Source organism: Delphinus delphis, chromosome 2 (genome assembly GCF_949987515.2).
Source record: "Delphinus delphis chromosome 2, mDelDel1.2, whole genome shotgun sequence".
Lineage (NCBI taxonomy): Eukaryota > Metazoa > Chordata > Mammalia > Artiodactyla > Delphinidae > Delphinus > Delphinus delphis.
Genome location: NC_082684.1, coordinates 161908919 through 161923000, shown reverse-complemented (window position 1 = coordinate 161923000; position 14082 = coordinate 161908919). Strand labels below are relative to the sequence as shown.

General features: G+C 38.9%; 1 protein-coding gene across 1 annotated transcript in view; it reads left to right on the top strand.

The window, feature by feature from the left end:
* CCDC7 (coiled-coil domain containing 7) overlaps positions 1-2950 on the top strand; it is a 300965-nt gene extending 298015 nt beyond the window's left edge. Inside the window, exons 48-50 of the mRNA XM_060006163.1 lie at positions 426-641; positions 1125-1195; positions 2440-2950. The gene's annotated coding sequence lies outside the window, so the exon portion shown is untranslated. The remainder of the gene's footprint in view (positions 1-425; positions 642-1124; positions 1196-2439) is intronic.
* The last annotated feature ends 11132 nt before the right edge of the window (positions 2951-14082 follow it).

Sequence of the window (14082 nt, the reverse complement as noted above, 5' to 3'; positions counted from 1 at the left end):
TCCCAGTATCTTGCTTGATTTTTCACTCTATTAGTATTTCAGTGAACAGAAGTTCTTAATTTTAGTGAAGACCAACTTATAATTTTTTAATTTATCTTTGTTTCCAATATTAGAAATTTCTGCCTACTTAAAGAAGATGCATTTCTCTAGTAGTAGTATGGTTCATTATTTCACATTTTGATTTCTGATTCTTCTCAAATTAATAATTATTCATGGTATTCAGAAGCACTAGAGTGCCTGATGACTGAGTCTAGGTAAATTCAACTGGCAGATTCACTCAGTCTGTATTTTTTAAAGAGCCTCTTTCATAGTGGACGTTCTTTGATGAGCATTAAATGTGATACTACACACTGTGGGACCTGTGAGTTTATCTATCTGATTCTTTTTAAACTCCTTTTTCCCCACTCTATTTTTTCTCTTTCTAGGCTTCTGACCAACCAGAGAAGTCATTCACTACTACCAATGAGCAAGTATTCTTACCTCAGGCTACTTCTCTTTACATACTAAGTGGACGAGCACATTCAACCTGAGCTCTGACCTTTGGGAGGATTTCTCCTTGGAGGATTACCTGTCTTTCAGCACCACCTGAGTATGGAGTTAATACAGCAACAATCCATTTTTAACTTGCATCTATTTACAAGGTGATCCTTCCATGAATCTTGTTTGGCTTTTTTCCTCTTCCATCAGCTAGACATAAGGGGGCTCTCCCACCTTCTGACTGATATATCTATGGATGTGATCTGAGGAGGTGCTGATGGTGGGTGACATGGAGGTCTGAGTCATCAGCTCATTCAGCTTGAGTCCTCTGGCCTTACTCATGCCCTATCTTAGATGCACAGCAGCTACCCTAGCATAGATTGCTATTGGACCCACCTGTCATTTTAATAGGAATCATCTGACAAAACCAGAGTATGATTAAGTTATAGTTTCATAGAAACTTGATGTCCCACAGACAGTAGTTCTCTATCAAGGTCCAGATTTTTATGTCAGCTTTGCCCTAAGGATATATATTTTTATTCTGCTACTTGAGCTTGCCATAAACTCCATATTCATCTTTCCAACCACTTCATATAACAGAGCCTATCAGTTCATAGGATTCAAGCATCTTGTCTGCTTAACCGTAGACTGCACCTGCACCAGAGCTCTTTCCTGAGTCCCATTCAAAGCTGGCAGCATCACCTGGTATATGGGTCAGGTGAGTATTTCCAAGTTTCAAATATGCATCCTCCAGAACCCAAATATGATTGATTACCAGTTAAAGATACATGCTTAAGTTGCTGACCTCTTAATTTCAAATACATTTTAGATATTCTGCATTTGTACTCGTCTCCCCTCAAAATTACTGTTTTTGATATTGTAAGCCTATCTTTGGGGGTGTGTATGCCTTAACTGCTTATTTTACATACAAATTGTACTACTTTTGTCTTTTAACCCCTAGCTTTGTGTGTGGATGATTTACTACCTTTACTGTATGTCTGCCTTAGTAGCGAGCTTTTCTGTTTCATAATTTTCTTCTTTCTAGCTGTGGCCTTTTCTTTTCTGCCTAGAGAAGTTCCTTTAGCATTTTTTGTAAAGCTTGTTTGGTGGTGAACTCTTTTAGCTTTTGCTTCTCTGTAAAGCTTTGATTTCTCCATCAAATCTGAACAAGAGCCTTACTGAGTGTTCTTGGTTGTAGGTTTTTCTCTTTCATTACTTTAAGTATATCATTGCCACTCCCTTCTGGCCTGCAAAGGTTTCTGCTGAAAAATCAGCTGATAGCCTTATGGGAGTTCCCTTGTATGTTATTTGTTACTCTTAATATTCTTTTAGTCATTTTGATTGATTACACTGTGTCTGCTGTGTTCCTCTGTGGGTTAATCCTGTATGGAACTCTCCACAATTCCTGGACTTGGGTGACAGTTTCCTTCCCTCAGGTTAGAGAACTTTTCAGCTATTTCTTCAAATATTTTCTCAAGCCTTTCTCTTCTCCTTTTGGGACCCTGATCATGCAAATATTAGTGTGCTTTATGTTGTCCCAGAGGGCTCTGAAACTGTCCTCATTTCTCTTCATTCTTTTTTCTTTGTTCAGCAGCAGTGATTTCCACTACTTTGTTTTCCAGCTCATTGATCTGGTCCTCTGCCTCATTTAGTCTGTTATTGATACCGTATAGTGTATTTTTCATGTCAGTTATTGTATTCTTTAATTCTGTTTGGTTGTTGTATTTTCTAATTATTTGTTAAAAACTTCTAATTTCTCACTCTGTGCATCCATTCTCCTCACGAGTTCTTTGATCATCTTTATGATCATTACTCCAAATTGTTCCTTGTGTAGATTGCCTATCTATCTCTACATCACTTAGTTGTTCTTCTGCAGTTTTATCTTGTTCCTTTCTCTGACACATATTCCTTTGTCACTTCATTTTGTCTAAATAGTTACTTGTATTTTTATGTATGTGGTAGGTTGGTTATGTTTGACCTTGGAGAAATGGCCCTCTATAGGAGACAACCTATGCATCCCAGAAGTGCACTCTCCTCTCTTCACCCAAGGGCAGGGGGCCAGCTGGTCCCAGGATGGTCACTGGCATGTGTTTGTGGACTCAGTCTGAAGGCTGCTGGACTATAGTTTTCTTGCTTCTGGTTTCTGCTCACTGGTGGGTGAAGCTAATCTAGAGACTTCTGAAGGACTGGTGCCTGCACCCTGGTGGATGGAGGTGAGTCTTGGTCCTCTGGGGGGCAAGGCGATGTCTAGAGGTGTGTCTGCAGGTGGCTGTGTGCTCATGAGGTCTTTAGGAAGCCTGTCTGTTGGGTGGCACTGTTTCCAGGAGAGCTCATGCAGATGAATGCTCACTGGTAATACCTGCCACCAGTGTCTAAGTCCCCAGGGTGGGCCACAGCTGCACCCCGACTCCCCAGGAGACCCTCTAAGACCATCAGGTATGTCTGGCCCAGGCTCCTTTCAAATTACTGCTTTTGCTCTTGGTCCCAGTGCGCATGAGGTTTTATGTGTACTCTTTTAAGAGTGAAGTCTGTTTTCCCCAATCCTGTGTAGCTTCTGCACTCAAGCCCTGCTGGCCTTCATATCCAAATGCTCTGGGGGCTCCTTTTCCCCAGGCTAGGGGGCCTGATGTGGGACTCAGAACTCTCACTCCTGTGGGAAAATCTAATTCAATTATGCTCCAGTTGGTGGGTCAACCACCTGGGGGACATGGGATTTGATTATATCATGAATCAGCCCCTCCTATGTGCCTTGTTTTATGTCTTTATGTATCTTTCTAGTAGGTTTCAGTCTTTTTCAACAATGATCGTTCTGCAGAGTGTTGGATTTTGGTGTGCTCCTGAGTGGGGGTGAGCTTAGGGTACTTCTATTCTGCCATCTTGGCCACTCTATAGCTATTTTCTTTATGGTATCAGGGATTACATCAAACATCTTAAAGTTTGAAATAGTAATGGTCAGGAGAAAGTGTCAAAATGGCAGCATAGAAAGACGCGAGCTCACCCCTTCTTACAAAAAACACCAAAATCACAACTAACTTCTAAATAACGATTTAACAAAAAAAAATGCTAGAACAAAAAAGATAACCTGCTTTCATAAAGCAAGAAGAAACCACAATGAGACAGTAGGAGGGTGATAAAATCAACTCCCATACTTGCCAGGTGGGCAACGTATAAAGTGGAAAATAATTATACCACAGAAGTTCTCCCACCGGAATGAAAGTCCTGAGGCCCACATCAGGCTTCCCAGCCTTGAGGTCTGGCAACAGGAGGAGGAAACCCCAGAGGATCTGGCTTTGAGAACCGGTAAGGTTTGATCACAGGAATTCCACAGGACTTGGGGAAACAAAAACTCTACTCTTAGAGGGCACACACAAGGCCTCCTGCACACCATGACCCAGGGAAAAAAGCAGTGACTTCGTAAGAGACTGGGCCAAACCCACTTACTAGTATTGGAAGGTCTCCAGCAGAGCCGGGGATGGCTGTGGCCCACTGCAGGGACAAGACACTGGCAGCAGTAGTTCCTGGGAGTACTCATTGGCGTTAACACTCCTGGAGGCCACCATTTTCTCCCAAAAACCTAGCTCCACCCAACAGCCTGTAGGCTCCAGTGCTAGGACACCTTAGGCCAAACAACCAAGGAATAAAACCCAGTTCCACCCACCAGTGGGCAGGAATCAGTCCTTCCCACTGGGAAGCCTGCATAAGCCTCTTAAACAGCCTCATCCACCAGAGGGCAGACAGCAGAAGGAAGAAGAACTACAATTCTGGAGCCTGCAGAACAGAAACCTCAATCAAAGTTACACAAAATGACATGGCAGAGGAATATGTCCCAGGTGAAGTAACAAAACCCCAGAAGAACAATTAAGTGAATTGGAGATAGCCAATCTACTGGGAAAAGAATTCAGAGTAATGATAGTGAAGATGATCCAAGATCTCGGAAAAAGAATGGAGGCACAGATCGAGAGGATACAAGAAATGTTTAACAAAGACCTACCAGAACTAAGGAACAAACAGATGAACAATACAATAACTTAAATGAAAAATACAGTAGAAGGAACTGATAGCAGAAAAACTGATAAGTGAGCTGGAAGACATAATGGTGGAAATCACTGCCGCCTAACAGAATAAAGAAAAAAGAATGAAAAGAAATGAAGACAGTATTAGAGACCTCTGAGACAACATTAAAACACCAACATTTGTATTCTAGGGGTCCCAGAAGAACAGAGAAAGGACCTGAGAAAATATTTGAAAACCTCCCTAATATAGGAAAGGAAGCAGTCACCCAAGTCCAGGAAGTGTAGAGTCCCAAGGAGGAACACGCCAAGACACATAGTAATCAATTTGACAAAAATTAAAGACAAAGAAAAAATATTAAAAGCAACAAGGGAAAAGCAACAAATAACATACAAGGAACTCCCATAAGGTTATCAGCTGATTTCTCAGCAGAAACTCTACGGGGCAAAAGGGAGTGGCACAATATATTTAAAGTGATGAACAGGAAGAACCTACAACCAAGAATATTCTACCCAGCAAGTTTCTCATTCAGATTCGAAAGAAAAATCAAAAAGCTTTAAAGACAAGCAAAAGCTAAGAGAATTCAGCACCACCAGACCAGCTTTGCAACAAATGTTAAAGGAAATTCTCTAAGCAGAAAAGGCCACAACTAGAAACAAGCAAATTACGATTGGAAAAGCTCACAGCTAAAGGCAAATATATAGTAAAGGTAGGAAATCAGCTGCACACAAATATGATATCAAAACCAGCAATTGTGAAACGGTCCCGAGCCGAGGTGTCGCCAGGGCGGTTCTGCACCAGGAACTTTGGGCAGAAGGGCTGGTGTGAGGCCTCTGCCCGTGGCTCCCTGTGAGCAAGTGAAACTAGACGAAGCGCCAAGGCGAAAAAAAAAGCCTCAGAAGCAGCGGATTAAAGCTCCACAATCAACTTGATGTACCTGCATCTGTGGAATACCTGAATAGACAACGAATCATCCCAAATTAAGGAGCGGTGTGGATGAAAGGCTCTTGTGCTGCAGCCAGGAGTTAGTGCTGTGCCTCTGAGGTGGGAGAGCCAACTTCAGGACACTGGTCCACAAGAGGCCTCCCAGCTGCGCATAATATCAAACGGCGAAAATCTCCCAGAGATCTCCATCTCAACGCCAGCACCCAGCTTCACTCAACGACCAGCAAGCTACAGTGCTGGACATCCTATGCCAAACAACTAGAAAGACAGGAACACAACCCCACCCATTAGCAGAGAGGCTGCCCAAAATCATAAGTCTACAGACACCCCAAAAAACACCACCAGACGTGGACCTGCCCACCAGAAAGACAAGATCCAGCCTCATCCACCAGAACACAGGCACTAGTACCCTCCACCAGGAAGCCTACACAATCCACTGAACCAACCTTAGCCACTGGGGACAGACACAAATAACAACAGGAACTATGAACCTTCAGCCTGCAAAAAGGAGACCCCAAACACAGTAAGATAAGCAAAATGAAAAGACAGAAAAACACACAGCAGATGAAGGAGCAAGATAAAAACCCACCAGACCTAACAAATGAAGAGGAAATAGGTAGTCTACCTGAAAAAGAATTCAGAATAATGATACTAAAGATGATCCAAAATCTTGGAAATAGAATAGACAAAATGCAAGAATCAGTTAACAAGGACCTAGAAGAACTAAAGATGAAACAATGATGAACAACACAATAAATGAAATGAAAAATACTCTAGATGGGATCAATAGCAGAATAACTGAGGCAGAAGAACGGATAAGTGACCTGGAAGATAAAATAGTGGAAATAACTACTGCAGAGCAGAATAAAGAAAAAAGAATGAAAAGAACTGAGGACAGTCTCAGAGACCTCTGGGACAACATTAAACGCACCAACATTCGAATTATAGGGGTTCCAGAAGAAGAAGAGAAAAAGAAAGGGACTGAGAAAATATTTGAAGAGATTATAGTTGAAAACTTCCCTAATATGGGAAAGGAAATAGTTAATCAAGTCCAGGAAGCACAGAGAGTCCCATACAGGATAAATCCAAGGAGAAATACGCCAAGACACATATTAATCAAACTGTCAAAAATTAAATACAAAGAAAACATATTAAAAGCAGCAAGGGAAAAACAACAAATAACACACAAGGGAATCCCCATAAGGTTAACAGCTGATCTTTCAGCAGAAACTCTGCAAGCCAGAAGGGAGTGGCAGGACATATTGAAAGTGTTGAAGGAGAAAAACCTGCAACCAAGACTACTCTACCCAGCAAGGATCTCATTCAGATTTGATGGAGAAATTAAAACCTTTACAGACAAGCAAAAGCTGAGAGAGTTCGACACCACCAAACCAGCTCTACAACAACTGCTAAAGGAACTTGTCTAGGCAAGAAACACAAAAGAAGGAAAAGACCTACAATAACGAACCCAAAACAATTAAGAAAATGGGAATGGGAACACACATATAGATAATTACTTTAAATGTAAATGGACTAAATGCTCCCACCAAAAGACACAGATTGGCTGAATGGATACAAAAACAAGACGCATATATTTGCTGTCTACAAGAGACCCACTTCAGACCTAGAGACACATACAGACTGAAAGTAAGGGGATGGAAAAAGGTATTTCATGCAAATGGAAACCAAAAGAAAGCTGGAGTAGCAATTCTCATATCAGACAAAATAGACTTTAAAACAAAGACTATTAGAAGAGACAAAGAAGGACACTACATAATGATCAAGGGATCGATCCAAGAAGAAGATATAACAATTGTAAATATTTATGCACCCAACATCGGAGCAACTCAATACATAAGGCAAATACTGACAGCCATAAAAAAGGAAATCAACAGTAACACATTCATAGTAGGGGACTTTAACACCCCACTTTCACCAATGGACAGATCATCCAAAATGAAAATAAATAAGGAAACACAAGCTTTAAATGATACATTAAACGAGATGGACTTAGTTGATATTTATAGGACATTCCATCCAAAAACAACAGAATACACATTTTTCTCAAGTGCTCATGGAACATTCTCCAGGATAGATCATATCTTGGGTCACAAATCAAGCCTTGGTAAATTTAAGAAAACTGAAATTGTATCAAGTATCTTTTCCGACCACAACGCTATGAGACTAGATATCAATTACAGGAAAAGATCTGTAAAAAATACAAACACATGGAGGCTAAACAATGCACTACTTAATAACAAAATGATCACTGAAGAAATCAAAGGGGAAATCAAAACATACCTAGAAACAAATGACAATGGAGACACGACGACTCAATATCTATGGGATGCAGCAAAAGCAGTTCTCAGAGGGAAGTTTATAGCAATACAATCCTACCTTAAGAAACAGGAAACATCTCGAATAAACAACCTAACCTTGCACCTAAAGCAATTAGAGAAAGAAGAACATAAAAACCCCAAAGTTAGCAGAAGGAAAGAAATCATAAAAGTCAGATCAGAAATAAATGAAAAAGAAATGATGGAAACGATAGCAAAGATCAATAAAACTAAAAGCTGGTTCTTTGAAAGGATAAACAAAATTGATAAACCATTAGCCAGACTCATCAAGAAAAAAAGGGAGAAGACTCAAATCAATAGAATTAGAAATGAAAAAGGAGAAGTAACAACTGACACTGCAGAAATACAAAATATCATGAGAGATTACTACAAGCAACTCTATGCCAATAAAATGGACAACCTGGAAGAAATGGACAAATTCTTAGAAAGGCACAACCTGCCAAGACTGAATCAGGAAGAAATAGAAAATAGGAACAGACCAATCACAAGCACTGAAATTGAAACTGTGATTAAAAATCTTCCAACAAGCAAAAGCCCAGGACCAGATGGCTTCACAGGCGAATTCTATCAAACATTTAGAGAAGAGCTATCACCTATCCTTCTCAAACTCTTCCAAAATATAGCAGAGGGAGGAACACTCCCAAACTCATTCTACGAGGCCACCATCACCCTGATACCAAAACCAGACAAGGATGTCACAAAGAAAGAAAACTACAGGCCAATATCACTGATGAACATAGATGCAAAAATCCTCAACAAAATACTAGCAAACAGAATCCAACAGCACATTAAACGGATCATACACCATGATCAAGTGGGGTTTATTCCAGGAATGCAAGGATTCTTCAATATACGCAAATCAATCAACGTGATACACCATATTAACAAATTGAAGGAGAAAAACCATATGATCATCTCAATAGATGCAGAGAAAGCTTTTGATAAAATTCAACACCCATTTATGATAAAAACCCTGCAGAAAGTAGGCATAGAGGGAACTTTCCTCAACATAATAAAGGCCATATATGACAAACCCACAGCCAACATCGTCCTCAATGGTGAAAAACTGAAAGCATTTCCACTAAGATCAGGAACAAGACAAGGTTGCCCACTCTCACCACTCTTATTCAACATAGTTTTGGAAGTTTTAGCCACAGCAATCAGAGAAGAAAAGGAAATAAAAGGAATCCAAATCGGAAAAGAAGAAGTAAAGCTGTCACTCTTTGCAGATGACATGATACTATACATAGAGAATCCTAAAGATGCTACCAGAAAACTACTAGAGCTAATCAATGAATTTGGTAAAGTAGCAGGATACAAAATTAATGCACAGAAATCTCTTGCATTCCTATACACTAAGGATGAAAAATCTGAAAGTGAAATCAAGAAAACACTCCCATTTACCATTGCAACAGAAAGAATAAAATATCTAAGAATAAACCTACCTAAGGAGACAAAAGACCTATATGCAGAAAATTATAAGACACTGATGAAAGAAATTAAAGATGATACAAATAGATGGAGAGATATACCATGTTCTTGGATTGGAAGAATCAACATTGTGAAAATGACTGTACTACCCAAAGCAATCTACAGATTCAATGCAATCCCTATCAAACTACCACTGGCATTTTTCACAGAACTAGAACAAAAAATTTCACAATTTGTATGGAAACACAAAAGACCCCGAATAGCCAAAGCAATCTTGAGACCGAAAAACGGAGCTGGAGAAATCAGGCTTCCCGACTTCAGACTATACTACAAAGCTACAGTAATCAAGACAGTATGGTACTGGCACAAAAACAGAAATATAGATCAATGGAACAGGATAGAAAGCCCAGAGATAAACCCACGCACATATGGTCACCTTATCTTTGACAAAGGAGGCAGGAATGTACAGTGGAGAAAGGACAGCCTCTTCAATAAGTGGTGCTGGGAAACTGGACAGCTACACGTAAAAGTATGAGATTAGATCACTCCCTAACACCATACACAAAAATAAGCTCAAAATGGATTAAAGACCTAAATGTAAGGCCAGAAACTATCAAACTCTTAGAGGAAAACATAGGCAGGACACTCTATGACATAAATCACAGCAAGGTCCTTTTTGACCCACCTCCTAGAGAAATGGAAATAAAAACAAAAGTAAACAAATGGGACCTAATGAAACTTAAAAGCTTTTGCGCAGCAAAGGAAACCATAAAGAAGACCAAAAGACAACCCTCAGAATGGGAGAAAATATTTGCAAATGAAGCAACTGACAAAGGATTAATCTCTAAAATTTATAAGCAGCTCATGCAGCTTAATAACAAAAAAACAAACAACCCAATACAAAAATGGGCAGAAGACCTAAATAGATATTTCTTCAAAGAAGATATACAGAGTGCCAACAAACACATGCAAGAATGCTCAACATCACTAATCATTAGAGAAATGCAAATCAACACTACAATGAGATATCATCTCACACCAGTCAGAATGGCCATCAGCAAAAAATCTACAAACAATAAATGCTGGAGAGGGTGTGGAGAAAAGGGAACCCTCTTACACTGTTGGTGGGAATGTAAATTGATACAGCCACTGTGGAGAACAGTATGGAGGTTCCTTAAAAAACTAAAAATAGAACTACCATATGACCCAGCAATCCCACTACTGGGCATATACCCTGAGAAAACCGTAATTCAAAAAGAGTCATGTACCAAAATGTTCATTGCAGCTCTATTGACAATAGCCCAGAGATGGAAACAACCTAAGTGTCCATCATTGGATGAATGGATAAAGAAGATGTGGCACATATATACAATGGAATATTACTCAGCCATAAAAAGAAACAAAATTGAGCTATTTGTAATGACGTGGATAGACCTAGAATCTGTCATACAGAGTGAAGTAAGTCAGAAAGAGAGAGACAAATACCGTATGCTAACACATATATATGGAATTTAAGGAAAAAAATGTCATGAAAAAACTAGGGGTGAAACAGGAATAAAGACACAGACTTACTACTAGAGAATGGACTTGAGGCTATGGGGAGGGGGAAGGGTAAACGGTGACAAAGCGAGAGAGGCATGGACATATATACACTACCAAACATAAGGTAGATAGCTAGTGGGAAGCAGCCACATAGCACAGGGAGATCAGCTCGGTGCTTTGTGACCGCCTGGAGGGGTGGGATAGGGGGGGTGGGAGGGAGGGAGACGCAAGCGGGAAGAGATATGGGAACATATGTATATATATAACTGATTCATTTTGTTGTGAAGCTGAAACTAACATACCATTGTAAAGCAATTATACTCCAATAAAGATGTTAAAATGAAAAAAAAAAAAACCAGCAATTGTGAGGAGAGCACAAATGCAGTATATTGAAAATGCATCTAAAATTAAAAGACCAGCAACTTACAACAATCTTGATTATATATACATGGCTATATCCAAACCTCATGGTAACTGCAAACCAAAAATCTACGATAGATAAACACACACACAAAAGAAAAAGGAATCCTAACATAACACTAAAATTAGTCATCGAATCACAAGAAAACAAAAGAGGAAGGGAAGAAAGACCTACAAGAACAAATCCAAAACAATTAACAAAATGGCAATAAGAACATACACATTGATGAATACCTTAAATGTAAATGGATTAAATGCTCTGAGCAGAAGACGTAAGCTGGCTGAATGGATACAAAAACAAGACCCGTATATATGTCTACAAGAGACCCACTTCTGATCTAGCGACACATACAGACTGAAAGTGAGGGGATGGAAAAAAGTATTCCACACAAATAGAAATCAAAAGCAAGCTGGAGTAGCAATACTCCTATTAGACAAAATAGGCTTTAAAATAAAGACTTATAAGAGACAAAGGACACTACATAATGATCAAGGCATCAATCCAAGAAGAAGATATAACAATTGTAAATATATATGCACCAAACACAGGAGCACGTCAATATGTAAGGCAAATATTGAGTTGGCCAAAAAGTTCGTTCGCATTTTTCTGTAATATCTTATGGAAAAACCTGAATGAACTTTTTAGCCAACCCAATACTAACATCCATAAAGGGAGAAATCGACAGTGGGGGACTTTAACACCCCATTTTCATCAGTGGACAGGTCATCCAGACAAAATCAAAAAGGAAACACAGGCCTAGATGACACATTAGACCAGATGGACTTAACTGATATTTATAGAGCATTCCATCCAAAAGCAGCAGAATACACATTCTTCTCATGTGCACATAGAACATTCTCCAGGAGTGATCACATGCTGAGCCACAAATCAAGCCCCAGTAAATTTAAGAAAATTTAAATCATATCAAGCATCTTTTCATATCACAATGCCATGACATTAGAAATCAACTACAAGAAAAAGAAAAAAACTGTAAAAAACAGACACATGGAGGCTAAACAATGTGCTACTAAACAACCAATGGCTCACTGAAGAAATCAAAGAGGAAACCAAAAAATACCTAGAGACAATCAAAATGAAAGCATGACAATCCAAAACCTATGGGACACAGTAAAAAGTTCTAAGAGGGAAGTTTATAGCAATATAATCTTACCTCCAGAAACAAGAAAAATCACAAATAAAAAACCTAATGTCACACCTAAAGCAACTAGTGAAAGAAGAACAAACAAAACCCAAAGTTAGTAGAAGGAAAGAAATCATAAAGATCAGAGCAGAAATAAATGAAACAGAAATGAAGAAGAGAAAATATCAATGAAACTAAAAGCTGGTTCTTTGAAAAGATAAATGAAATTGATAAATCTTTAGTAAGACTCATCAAGAAAAAAAAGGAGAGGGCCCCAATCAATAAAATTAGAAATGAAAAAGAAGTTACAGTGGACACCACAGAAATTCATAGGATCATAAGAGACCATTATAAGCAAGTATAAGCCAATCAAAATGGACAACCTGGAAGAAATGAACAAGTTCTTAGAAAGGTACAGTCTCCCAAGGCTGAACCAGAAGAAATAAAAAATATGAACAGACCAGTCACAAGTACTGCAATTGAAACTGTGATTTTAACAAACAAAAGTCCAGGATCAGATGGCTTCACAGTCAAATTCTATCAGACATTTAGAGAAGAGTTACACCTATCCTTCTGAAACTATTCCAAAAAATCACAGAGGAAGGAATACTCCCAAACTCAGTTTATGAGGCCACCATCACCCTGATACCAAGTTAAAGATACCATAAAAAAAGAAAGTTACAGGCGAGTTATCACTGATGAACACAGACACAAAAGTCCTCAACAAAATACTAGCAATCTGAATCCAACAATATATTAAAAGGATCATAACACCATGATCAAGTGGGATTTATCCCAGGGATTCAAGGATTTTTCAATATCCGCAAATCAATCAGTATGATACACCTCATCAACAAATCAAAGAATAGAAGCCACATGACCATCTCAATATATGCAGAGAAAGCTTTTGAAAAAGTGCAACACCGATTTATGATAAAAACTCTCCAGCAAGTGGGCATAGAGGGAACATACCTCAACATAATTAAGACCATGTATGACAAACCTACAGCTAACATCATACTCAACAGTGAAAAAGCTGAAAGCATTTCCTCTAAGATCAGGAACAAGACAAGGATGTCCTCTCTCACCACTATTATTGAACACAGGTTTGGAAGTCCTAGTCAAGGCAATCAGAGAAGAAAAATAAAAGGAATCCAAATTGGAAAAGAAGAAGTAAAACTGTCACTGTTTGCAGATGACACGAAACTATACATAGAAAATCCTAAAGATGCTACCAGAAAACTACTAGAGCTAATCAATAAATTCAGTAAAGTTTCAGGATAAAAAATTAATAAGCAGAAATCTGTTGCACTAACAATGAAAGATCAAAACGAGAAGTTAAAGAAACAATCCCATTTACCATTTCATCAAAAAGAATAAAATATCTATGAATAACCTACCTAAGGAAACAAAAGACCTGTACTCCGAAAACTATAAGACACTGATGAAAGAAATCAAAGATGGCACAAAGAGATGGAAAGATACACCATGTTCTTGGATTGGAGGAATCAATTCTGTCAAAATGACTATACTACCTGAGGCAATCCACAGATTCAGTGCAATCGCTATCAAAAATTACCAGTGGCATTTTTCACAGAACTAGAACAAAACACTCAAACTTTGGAGACACAAAAGACCCTGCATAGCCAAAGCAATCATGAGAAAGAAAAACGGTGCTGGAAGAACCAGCAGATTAGACTAACCAGATTAGTCTCCAAAATTTACAAACAGCACAGTGTCAAAAAAACAAACAACCC